Source organism: Microcaecilia unicolor, chromosome 3 (assembly GCF_901765095.1).
Source record: "Microcaecilia unicolor chromosome 3, aMicUni1.1, whole genome shotgun sequence".
In the NCBI taxonomy this organism is placed as follows: domain Eukaryota; kingdom Metazoa; phylum Chordata; class Amphibia; order Gymnophiona; family Siphonopidae; genus Microcaecilia; species Microcaecilia unicolor.
In genome coordinates, this window is record NC_044033.1 from 116,257,000 (window position 1) to 116,270,054 (window position 13,055).

General features: G+C 41.2%; 1 protein-coding gene across 4 annotated transcripts in view; it reads left to right on the forward strand.

The window, feature by feature from the left end:
* Positions 1–13,055, forward strand: part of PLCB1 (phospholipase C beta 1) — a 1,287,346-nt gene that overhangs the window by 339,587 nt on the left and 934,704 nt on the right. The window contains exon 1 of one of the 4 annotated variants that reach the window (XM_030196319.1): positions 12,775–12,910. The exons of the other annotated variants lie outside the window; for them this stretch is intronic. The gene's annotated coding sequence lies outside the window, so the exon portion shown is untranslated. Of the gene's footprint in view, positions 1–12,774; positions 12,911–13,055 lie in introns of those variants that run through there. 4 annotated transcript variants of the gene reach the window in all.

Here is a 13,055-nt window from a genome sequence, read left to right on the forward strand (position 1 = left end):
TAAAGACACATAGGTGCCTATATTTTTATAAAATAAACTAAAAATAAGTGCCTGCTTACCCTCCAAGCTGAGGTGACCTGTAACAAAATTGCCCTCCGCATGTATAAACTGAATTAGGCAGTAGCAATGGGCTCTATCTATTCTGAACCTTTTTTTCCCCCTGCTAATGTATACCTTCCATTTTTCCCCTCCTACACTCTGCCCTGTAAACATGCAGGCATTACGTTTCCCTTAGTGAATACCCTGGAGACAAAGTTAGAAGGTTTTAGGCAGTGACTGGAACTGACATCAGAGGCGTTGGTGCTGATAGAGCCCTTGTGGCTGGAGTTGCAAAAAGGGTTGAAATCTCTCTCCAAGGAGAATGCTTATATGTTAGCTACCCTTTGTGATCCAAGGGTGAAAGACAGCATTCTCTTTCGGTGCAGCACTCTGATTTACCAGAGAGACAAACCTGGTGAATAGACTGGAGGAAAGTGAATACCAGAGACAGAGGCAGTGAGGAGACAGCAGTGGAAAGATAATGCACCCTGTCAAGTATTCTGGGCAGTATGATTTGATTTGATTTGATTTGATCGTAAAACTTTATATACTGCTTAACACAGAAGTATTAAATCAGTTTACAGAACAAAGAAAAGATACAAAATACAGAATGCACTTAAAATGAATTACTGATTCAATACAAAGTAAAATAAGATAAAAGAAAAATCAATACAAATAATAAGAAACCCTCCCGCCCCCTGCAAAATAAAATAACTAAGGTAGTCATTTTAATCCCTAGAAATAAAATTCAATTTTAAAAGATCATACTAATCTTTTCCAAAACAATGATTAAAAGAGCCAGGGCTTCAAGGCTTACAAAACCAAAAATTGAAAATAGTGCTCAATTCAATCTGCAGACTATTCCACAACGCAAAGCCAACATAAATTCAAATTTAAAAAGATCATACTAATCAAAACTTTGTTGAAAAAGCCAAGGGCCCTGTTTACTAAGGTGCACCAGCGTTTTTAGTGTGTGCTAAAAATTAGCGTGTGCTGTGTAGATACCCATAGGAATATTATGGGCATCTACATGTTTAGCACACACTAATGGTTAGCGTGCGCTAAAAACACTAATTCGCCTCTAGAGCAGCTTAGTAAACAGGGCCCCAAGTCTTCAAGGCTTTGTGGAAACTAAAATAACTAGAAATAGTACATTATTCAATCTGCAAGCTATTCCACAAAACAGGGCCAGCATAACAGAATACCTTGTTTCTGGTGGTTAGCTTAACAACAATCAATGATGGCAACTTCAATAAGAGTTGCTGGGAGGCCCACAAAGCTCTGGAAGCTCTCTCCTCCAATTTATGCAAAAGATACAAGGGAACTTCCACATGAAAAGCCTTGTAGACCAAACACAACAGTTAAAATGAAATTCAAACTACAATTGGAAGTCAATGTAAATTTATAAGAATAGAAGTTGTGTTATCAAATTTCTTTTTTACAAGTGATCAATTGAGCCACTGTATACTGTAGTTACTAATGGGCTGATGCTCAGAACTCCCGCGGTAAAGCCAACCACACAGAACCCATACCCCTGGAACAGCGCAGAAAACTAGCTCACTAATGCTCATCGGAAATGGTATTATAAAGCAAAAACAAGAGGAGGAATGTGCTTGGCGTATACGCAGAAGAGTTTTGCAGTAAACTCGATTGAGCTGAAGATTGAATTGTTCTTTTTGTAATAATAAAGTCTTTATTGGGCTCATTTTTGAAATAGAAAAACGTTCAAAAGGTTTCATAAAGCACCATTTGGATAGATTTCTTTTCAAAACATCCAAATTGGCATTGTTGAAACCTTCTTTACAGATGTCTGTCTATGCATTTCATCTGCAGTGCATCCAAATCACAAGAGGGCATGTCAGGGGCGTTTCAAAGGTGGGGTTAGGTCGTGCAAAAACTTGGACATTGTATATCCATAATGGAGCAAATCCAAAACGACTAGAGCGATAACTTCAACGTTTTGTTCTAGACCTGTTTTTCTAACTTATAGGACACAAAAAGTGCCGTAAATGACCAGATGATCACTGGAAGGTTTCAGGGATGACCCTCCTTATTCCCCCAGTGGTCAATGACCCCCTCCCACCCCAAAAAATGTGAATGAAAATAGTACTCACCAGCCTTTATGACAGCTTCAGATGTTATAGCCAGGTCCAATAGAGCAGCATGCAGGTCCATGGAGTAGTGATGGGAGCAGTGCACTGTAGACAGATGGATCCAGGCCCATACCTCCTTCTTACTTTTACACTTGTGGTGGAAACTGTGAGCCCTCCAAAACTCACCAGAAACCTACTGTACCCCTATATAGGTACCCCCTTCACCCATAAGGGCTATTGTAGTGATGTACAGTTGTGGGTAGTGGGTTTTAGGTGGGTTTGGAGGGCTCAGCAGACAAGATAAGGGAGCAGTAGTGAGATGTGTGCCTGGAGCATTTGTATGAAGTCCACAGCAGTGCCCCCTAGGGTGCTCCATTGTTCTCTTGTGATGTTTGGGGGACCAGTCTGCTAAATATGCTGGCCCCTCCTACATCCCAATTTTGTACGTTTTTACTACTACTACTACTTATCATTTCTATTGCGCTACTAGACACGTTTGGTTTTTTTTTCCAATAATGGCCTAAAAAGATAAACACACAAAGCACAAAACATAGTTCAAAACAGTATATATATATATATATATATATATATATATATATATATATATATATATATATATATATATATATATAAAAAGACAGGCATTTTTTTTTTTTCAAAAATGGGTATATTTCCTATTCGGATTTGGTATGTTTAATGCAAAACGTCCAAAGTCTGACTTACATGCACTATCGAAAATGCTCCTCCACATCACCTCCCCTCAATCTTGGCTTAATCTGTTTAATCACAAAGAACTTAATCTCATCTGTCGCATGATTGGCCTCATACCAGTGTGAGACAATGGGTGCGGATTGAATGTTTCTATTGACACAACTCCTGTGTTCTATTATTCTTGTCTTCACCATTCTATTGATCTTTCCAACGTACAGTAAGTTGCATGGGCAAATAATGATATACACAACTGAGGATAAACTTGATTGGTAATAAAATGCACAAACTTATCCAGAATTAAACTATGTCTGCATGCAAGCACTTTCCACAAGTTGTATATCCTGTGTAATCCATTCCTCCTTGTACGATCTGGCAGGGCTGAGGGTATGAGTGTCTCTTTCAAGTTTTTATTCCTTGAGTACATGATTATAGGTCTTCCTTTTTCTGCTTCCTCTTTCTCCCACAGCCCCCATCTGCACCATGGTCCACATCTTTCTCTCTGTCTTCTTTTTTCTCCCCCAGCCCCCTCCCCCAGCTGTGATCCGCATCTCTCTCTCTCCCTCTCTCTTCCGTTTTTCTGGAAGCACCTTTCAGCTGGCACCTCTTCTTACCTCTCATAAGTACATATTGCCAGACTGGGACAGACCAAGGGTCCATCAAGCCCAGCATCCTGTTTCCAACAGTGGCCAATCCAGGTCACAAATACCTGGCAAGATCCCAGAAAAGGTCAATACATTTTATGTTGCTTATCTCAGAAATAAGCAGTGGATTTTCCCAAGTCAATTTAATAAAGGCACTTTTACTTTAGGAAGCCATCCAGACTCTTTTAAAACCCCGCTAAGCCAACCGCCTTTACCACATTCTCTGGCAATGAATTCCAGAGTTTAATTACACATTGAGTGATGAAATATTTTCTCTTATTCATATTAAATTTACTACTTTGTAGCTTCATCGCATGCCCCCTAGTCCTAGTATTTTTGGAAAGAGTAAAGAAATGATTCATGTCTATCTGTTCCACTCCACTCATTATTTTATAGACGTCTATCATATCTCCCCTTAGCCTTCTCTTCTCCAAGCTGAAGAGCCCTAGATGCTTCAGCCTTTCCTCTCGGTACGGCATCTCAGCAGACCCCTCTCCTCTACAGCTCCTTCTCCCTACTCCTCATCGCTGCAGTGAGCGCAATGCTGCTTTTCACCCAGCCCAAAGCGTCGCTCTGTAACAGATAGAGGAGAGGTAAGAAGAGGTGCATGCTGGTGGGGGAGAGACAGTGATGGCGTTAATGCATTAAAAAATGTTAACGTGAGTTAAACATTTAACGCGCTAATCACATTATTAATGCGTTAAATGTACAGCCCTAATTTATTTAAAACATTTATAACCCACATATCTGAATGCACTACTAGAATAATAAACAGTTGAAATGATTATCACATTGTAGTGCTGTTCACATGGTTATTCCTAGGCTAAAGCATACATTTATACAAATAACTGAATGTCAGCAGCTTACATTAAATACACACACACTTCAAATTTATACCTCACACAGAGCAGTATAAGTCCACTTTCCCCATAGTATATCTTAAACAGTGTTAACATATTCCAGGCTGCATAGAGATGGTTCACTCTGCATTGTGAAACTAGTTTCTAAGAGTGGCAAGTATTAAATACAGATTGTAGTATGTATCCATTTTATATAAATACTCTTGAAAAAGTACTTCTAAGAAGTACAAGAATAAGGGTCAATAAACCATTTGCTGGTGACAGACTAAGGGATTCTTTTACTAATCTATCTTAAGTGCTAATGGTGCTCATTTTCAAAGCATATAGACTTACAAAGTTACATGGAGGGGCATTTTTGATATGACGTTTAAGTCTGAGTTTGGACGTTTTGCTGAAAATGTCCAGAAACTGAAAAGCGAATATAGCAATGTTCAAAATAGCAAAATGTCTTTTTTTCTCCGAAAATGGCCACTTGCTAGATGTTTTTGTGCTCTGTGCATTTATCTTTTTGGTCCATTTTTGGAAAAAAAAAAGTCCACATGAAACACGCACAAAATCAAGGCCATTGGGATGTAAGAGGAGCTAGTATTCCTAGTAGACTAGCCACAGAGACATCCCAGCGGAGCAATGGGGTACCCTAGGGGGCACTATAGTGGTCTTTACCGAACAGCTCCAAGGTACATATCTCACTGTTCTTCCCTTATATTGTATAGTGAGCCCTCCAAAAAAAAAAAACCACATACCTACTCTACCCAACTGTACACCACTACTATAGCCCTTATGGCTGCAGGTGTCACTTATATGTGCGTACAGTAGATTTTTGGTGAGTTTTGGGAGGCTGACACTTTCCACCACAAGTGTCCAAGGGAAAAACGCACAAAAACAAGCCATTGGGACATCTGGGTGCCAGCATTCTTAGTAGACTAGCATCACAGATATCCCAGCCCTCCAAAACCCACCAAAAACGTACTGTACTCAACTGTACCCCACTACAATAGCCCTTATGTCTGCAGGTGTCACCTATATGTGGGTACAGTAAGTTTTTGGTAGGTTTTGGAGGGCTCACACTTTCCACCACAAGTGTAACAGTTAGAATGGATTATGGGCCTGGGTCTCCTTCTCCATAGTGCACTGACCTGACCACTAGGCTACTCCAGGGACCTGCTTGCTGCTGTAATAGGACTGGCCATAACATCTGAAGCTGACTAAGAGGCTGTTATGTACTGTTTCTTTCACATCTTTGAAGGGTAGGGTAGGGTAGGGTAGGGTGGGGTGGGGGTCACTGACCACTGGGGGAGTAAGGGATTTGATTTGCTTACTTTATTTATTTTTTGTCTATTAGATTGTAAGCTCTTTGAGCAGGGACTGTCTTTCTTCTATGTTTGTGCAGCACTGCGTACGCCTTGTAGCGCTATAGAAATGCTAAATAGTAGTAGTAGTAGTAAGTTATGCTTTTATTCCTCCAGTGATCATTTAAGGCACCTTTTTGTAGCTTATAATAAAACTGGTCTAGTTCAAAACATCTTAGTTTTATTCCTGGACATTTTTGTTTTGTTCCATTATGGCAGGAAAACATCTAAGTGTTATGAATGCCCTAATCCCACCCCTGACACACCCCCTTGTGATTTGGCCGGACTGCAGACGACATGCATAGATAAACGTCTGCAAAATAGGTTTTGAAAATAGCAGTTTGAATGTTTTGGCCAGCAAATCATCTAAATGCTGCTTTATGCCACTTTTTAAACATTTTTCTCTTTCAAACATCAGCCTGATGGTAACATATGTAACTTTGTAAGTCTATGTGCTTTGAAAATGAGCCTCAATGTGTACTTAATGCAGGAAGAATGGCCCAACACAGGACATGCTAAAGCGTTCTGCATTAGTTTTGCCATTTGTGCGTGTTAAACATGAGATATTTATTTTAGGAGAGGCATGTTGGGAGTGGAGAATGGGCGTGGAAGCCGTATTCAGCTAGCTCACTGACATTACTGGCATACTAAATTAGGGGCTCATTTTCAAAGCACTTAGCCTCCCAAAGTTCCATAGAAACCTATGGAACTTAGCCTCCCAAAGTGCTTTGAAAATATGCCTCTTATAAATGGTCCATAATATAGGAGCCCTTATCTCTCCTAAATAGGAGATGGTTAGTGCTCCTATGTTAATTTTTTTTAAATGGTTGTGTGCTAATGCTAACATTAGCACAGAGCTAGAAATTCAACAAATAGACAATGCCTATTTTACGGCCACACAGGAAATGGGCTTAGCACGTTGGAAAGTCCCCTGGTAGGGCCCCTTTAATTTAACGCTGGCATTTATAATCCGTTTAACCGTCAAGTTATAGGCAGAGTACAGCCAATATTAAACCAGCATTTGAACCATCATTTTATAGAGAACATTATTGTGTACAAAGTTGTGATAATACAATCGGTGTTAAAAACACTCTTGAGTGGAATGTCTCTGCTACACCACTATCTTGTATTTCTATTGTCTGATAATGTCTTTTTTAATACCACAATCTTGTATTTTTAAGGTCTAATAATGTCTTCTGTAATACCACTATCTTGTACTTCATGACCATGTAACCCCAAATCCTTCTGTAAAACCAAATGTATATCCTCTTCTCATTTCCAGTATTCATGATGTATTGTAAGCCACATTGAGCCTGCAAAGAGGTGGGAAAACGTGGGATACAAATGCAATAAATAAATAAAAGTAAATAAAGTAACGTGGTCTAGCAGAATTCAACTGACTATTTCTAGCATGTTATGATGTCACAGTAGGTAAAGTTTAAACATTATAACTTAAATGCTAGAACTAAGTCAAGGATTGGCCAAGTGGCAGGGGAGGAGCTAGGTGTGCAGCCAGGTTTGTTGGCCTTGGCTGCTGAATTAGGGGAGGCTTTTCAAGAGATGGGTGTTTTTATATGGGCGAAGGGTCATCAGTACTGGAGTACACTTTATAGGGGAGACCCTGGAGTTGCCTCCTCTCAGAAGTTATCTGCTAGATGGCCACAATTATTATGAATGGACTCTTTAACATTGCTCTCTTGAATATCTGAATTGTTGATGTGTTTTAAAATAACATGAGCATTTTAGGGATTCTTACATATTTTGTCAGCCTTAGTAAATCCACATTACTTGCACATTAGCTGCAATGCAGTTTTATAAACAAACCCCTGTCCTTTTTAACATATTGCAGTAACAAGAATGAATGTTTCATTCAGACAAATGACTTAACAGAAGGAGCTTTCTATCTATGTTAGTGGCTCTGCATGCTGGCTGTTTGACAGAATGTCCTGCTGATATTTTCAAGCTGAGATTTCAATCATATGGAAAGTAGCTTACTAAGTGAACTGGGAAGAACAGTAGGACAAACTCAAATCTGTACATTTTCATTCAAGTGAATGCTGAAATCAGCCACAACTCGGGCATTCGGCACACACTCAGACGTATCAACCCCCACCCCCTTCAATACCACACTACAAGCCGTATCTTCGATAGAATTGGATTTATTTTGGCCGCAGCCAGGAACATCAAAATTGTTACAACTTAAACAAATTACATTACATCTTCTACTAATCATTATGCCAGCATGCATTTCTACCCGGGTACACAGTTTCTACACGTAGTTGCATATTCTGGGCCACAGGCCAAGCCGTACCAAGCCCCTGTGGCCCCCTGTGCTGTTTTCCAAGCACCCGACGTCACTTGGTGTCTCCCGTTGAAGGAGGCACCTACCACATTTACAAAATGACGTTCTAGGCCTCCCGGCCGCCCAAGCCAGGAGACAAGCTGTATACACGTTGTTTCCCATTGAAGGAGGCACCTACCACATTTACAAAATGACGTTCTAGGCCTCCCGGCCGCCCAAGCCAGGAGACAAGCTGTATACACGTTGTTTCCTTATAACAAGGCTGCTCACATGCAAGCCTACCATTTGCATCAACTTGATAATTTTCCACACAACTCTTTCTGCAGCAGTAGTTACCCCAAACTTGTAACTGTTATGTGTCAAGCTGCTGTGTACCCATTGCTGGCTGTGCGTAAACATTGTAGTCTAACGCCTCGCTGCGACAAATCTTGCCTCTCAAGTGGGTGGGCGGGTGGGCGTTGCTCTTCTCCTGCTTCCAAATTCAAAAGGACTTCCTGTGCAGTTCAAATTCCTCTCTCCTCCTCCCTTGCTCCTCCCCTTCTTTCCTGCCCCCTCCCCTTGCTACCCCTTGTTTCCCTCCCACTACTACCTCTGCTCTCTAGCTAGGCCCTCCCTGTACCCTCCCCCACACTTCTGTCTTCGCTGGCCTTCAGCCCGGTTGTGGTCGGCCCTCCTTTAATGGGTGTGCCTGGTTCTTTCTGCTCATTCTTGGAATAGACTTCGGGCTCTGAAACCTAAACACATTTTCAAAGTACTTACGGATGAGTAAGCAGCATTAAGTGCTATGAGTCTGAATATATATTGCCTTTTGTTGCTATATGTTGACAGATAGATTCAATGGATTAGGAAGTGAAATCTTCCCTAGGTTCCTATTACTTGATTGCTAACTTGTTAATCAGCTCAGAGTTTGACCACTTCAGTTCTCAGATTGGATTGCTCAGTACGAAATATTTGACAACACACCACACTTGATAAATGGGCAAACGTTCTACAGCTCTTTGTCTTCATCTTTAAGGTTTTGCATTTAATATAGTTTTTCTTTTTGTCAAATTTATTATTGAAGGGAAGGGAGTTTGCATTTAGCGCATACCTTTTTTAGTAGTCGATCAAGGTAAGAAGGTACAGTAGGTATTCCCCTGTCCCCCAAGGGCTTACAATCTCATGGTTCTTCCTGAGGAAATGGAGAGATAAGTGACTTGCCCAAGATCACAAGGAACCATGGTGGGATATGAACCTGCAGTGCTTTTGTACTAATGCTCCTGCATTTGCCACTGTTAATGGGGGAATCTATGCAAAGAAGCAAGGTAATTAAAGGAACATGTTTGCAGGACTTTCCTGGCACAGAGTGAAGTCTTCAGCAAAGAGTAGAAGAGCCCAGAGCTTGCCAAGCTTCTAGCACTTTGGAAAAGAGAGTGCAGTTTGACAGTTCCATAAGCAACCTAATGAGAGCTTTTCCTGTCTTACATCTGTTTTCTCCATCTAAATTTCTAAAAATGAATGAGGATGATCCAGACACATGTACTTTATCAACTTTTAAACACTGTTGTAGTCAAAATATGGTAACATCTGGATTTCAATGTATTATACTATAATTAGAGGCTTATGAGATATGTAAAAGCTGTTCCCTGTGGACAAGCAGACACAATATTCTCACATGTGGGTGACGTTAATCTCTCCTCAGCTCATCAAACTTTTGCCTTTTTGGTGCCTTCCCTTTTTTCGGGACATTTTTTTCTTCATGTTCTTTTTTTCAGTATTAAGTTGTTTAAATTATACAGGCTCATTTTACTATGCGGCGGTATGCCCAATGCGGGCTTACCACTCGCTATACAGGAAGTACCACCAAGCTACTGCAGCTGTCTGGCGGTACTTCCAACCCTAGTGCACCGTCATTTCAGGTGCTACAAAATGTATTTATTTTTGTAGTGCCGGAGTGTACCCGGTGGTAATCAGGCAGTTCTTTGAGCAGGGACTGTCTTTCTTCTACGTTTGTGCAGCGCTGCGTACGCCTTGTAGCGCTATAGAAATGCTAAATAGTAGTAGTAGTAGTGCCATGTGCTACCCGGTTACTGCTGGGTTAATGCGGGAACCCTTACGGCCACCTAAATGGGTGACGGAAAAGGCTGTCCCCGAAATGGCTGTGCAGCAAGTGCAGTACTTGCCACATGGCCATTTCCTGCAGGACGGTGAGACTTCCCTTTTACCAGCTGCGGTAAAAGGGGGCCTCGGCGCGCATGTAAAACATGTGCTGACACCAGTGCCGGCCTCCTTTTGCTGCAGCTTGGTAAAAGGGGCCCTACATTTTTGTCAATTATTTTTAATTTTTCAATTTTCGGCCTTTTGGACCTTTTGCCTGGGAAGCAGCAACCATTTTGGGGTATGCAACTCGAGCTCCTTGGGCCATAGAGCCTTTTGATCTAGCATTGGCCATTTTCCCTCCATGTCAACAAGGGTGCCAAGTGGTTTTAAGAAGTGTACTCAGTGTAACAGGACTATTTCAGTCACAGACTCCCATATTTAGTATGTTCAGTGCTTAGGTCCAGAGCACCGGGACATACAGTGTAGCCTCTGCCTGGTTCTGCATCAAAATCAGCATCCACATTGAGCATTGCAGGTGATTTGATACTTGTTGCAGAAACTACATTTGCATCGGCATCGACATAGGGTGCACCGACGCAGAATTGAGAAGGTCCAACATTGGACTCGATATCGTTTACCCATAAGGACTCTACATCCTCATCATTGGTGCTGCACGCATCGAAGGACCTGCAGCATAAAAAAGCTACGAAGCATCGCCATCATTCTCCCTCCAGGCATTCTGCCCATTCCTCCCCTGTAATAAAGTCCTTGATGCAGGGGAAGTGTCCATCCTGCAGTGACTTCTTTCCTCTCCAGCTCATTTCTCAGCGAGAGCCTTCTAGATCTTTGAGGTCTCCTGTGCCTGCACAGGCTATAATTCTGGCTGCTTCCACACCAGTTTTTTTAGCTGGTATTGATGCTGGAGGAAATCTGGGTACGCTCAAGGATTATTCAGGGTTATTGCATTCATAGTCTATATAGGTTTACAGGGTGCTTGCACCAGTCTCATCCCAGCCCATTGATGCATTGGCGAGACAGCCACAGGAGACATCCCGCATGCTGGCTCGGCGTCAACCATCCGATTCAGCATGAACCCGATTGACGCATGCGTCGACATCACCAGACAAGATTTCTCCAACTTCGGAGGCTCATCTGCCTCGACACACCTCAAAGCAGAGCCGATGTGCTAGTCATCACTCTCTTCCATGTACTTCCCATGAACAGTATTTTGAAGACTCAGACTCAGATGTCTCCTGGGAGATGGATCAAGACCCACAGGTCCTCTCAGCTGAGGAGTCTTATGGCATTCCATCTGATCCGTCTGAGCCACCTGAGAGACGTATATCTCCCCCAGAGAGTATCTCTTTTCCTGGCTTTGTCTGTAAGATGGCTGAAGCCATAGCTTTCAAATAGGAAACAGAGGAGGAACCTTGTTCAGAGCTGGTGACGATCACTACTGTCCCTCTATATTCAATACTGCTCGTTGTCCAGACAGCGGCCTTGAATATATGGAATATATTTAAACACCATGGTCAGTGTTTTTAAAAAAATGCTGACCACAGGAAAATTATTTCAATACTGACCTGTACAGTTTTAACTAAATATACTGCATTAGAAAGCAGTTTCCTGGTGACTCCCTGAATATAAGTGATTACAAGAGTGAGAAATCAACTCTACATCAAAGTTTTGAAGGCGGTTTCTTCCTCCTGCCACTCAAGACTCACACAGACTTCCCTATTGTGTAACCCCCTCAGAGCTGCCACACCACAGTCCCTCTACGCATGCTTTAATGGATGGTGCTAGCTCAATTTAGCACATTAGCCCCTGAGAGTATACTTGCTTTTAGGTAGGGGTGTTGTAACCATTGCTACTTAATTTATACAATGTTATTTATTTATTTTATTTAACAAAATGTATAGCCTGCACCGTAACATCCAAGCGGGTTATAATAAAACAAACATAATCATGATCACAAACACCATTAAAACAAACAGACATTACAACTATATAACATTATAAAATAATAAAAATCAAAATACAAACTAGTTACACAAATGAAAAAATAGAATCATTGCTGTAAATGCATTTAACTAGCGCAAAACAATCAGAAGTCTAAACTCATATAAGCTTGAGTACATAATCTTAACATGTTAACTTGTTATTATGTCATAATTGCTTATTTACATTGTCACTTTGTGATAAAATTAATAAAAATAATTGAACTAAAAAAAAAAAAGTCTAAACTCCCTGCTATCCAGAAAAAGCTTTACCAAACAACGAAATCTTCAACTGCTTCCTAAACAAGGAATAAATCAAACAAATTCCTGTCCTCTGATAAACATTCTCCTCATTATCACTAATTCTGACTTCCTTTCCCAAATCTTAATTGAACCTATGTTGTGATAGTTCTTTTCTGCACCAACTGTGTCGGTGAGTTTGGCTTTGGCTTCTGATGGCCACAACCTGCTGTGTTAGTTTATTTTGGTCCTGTGAATGATTGCTGAAGGACAGCTGAACCCTTGAGCCTTCTCAAAGAGGAATGGATCACAAATCTATTTCTTGCCCTTTGGAAGTAAGTCATGCTTTCAGACGCTGTTATTAACTGCTCTGTGTGTGCCATCCTAGCTTGCTCATTATTTCTTTTTTTAAGGGGTCCAACATTTCTCTTCTGCACCTTTTGAAATTCCAGCAAAACTGAGACCTGGGATCCGGCACCATAAGCCTTCATTTCCAAGAGATTGTCCTCTTGTTTTTATTCTTTCCCATTTTCAGTGATAGTCCACAGCCAGGGTTTCTTCCAGAACTCTGTGGTCTTGGGCCCTTTCACAACACAGTGGTAGGCTCTAACATGTGCTTTCCACATGCTAAAAAGGTACTACCACGGGACACACTCAGGCATCCCACAGTAGTTCTGGGATCAGCACACACCAATCCCACTCTAAAAGATATTAAATATTTTTTAGTGCCAGAGAAGTGGTTGG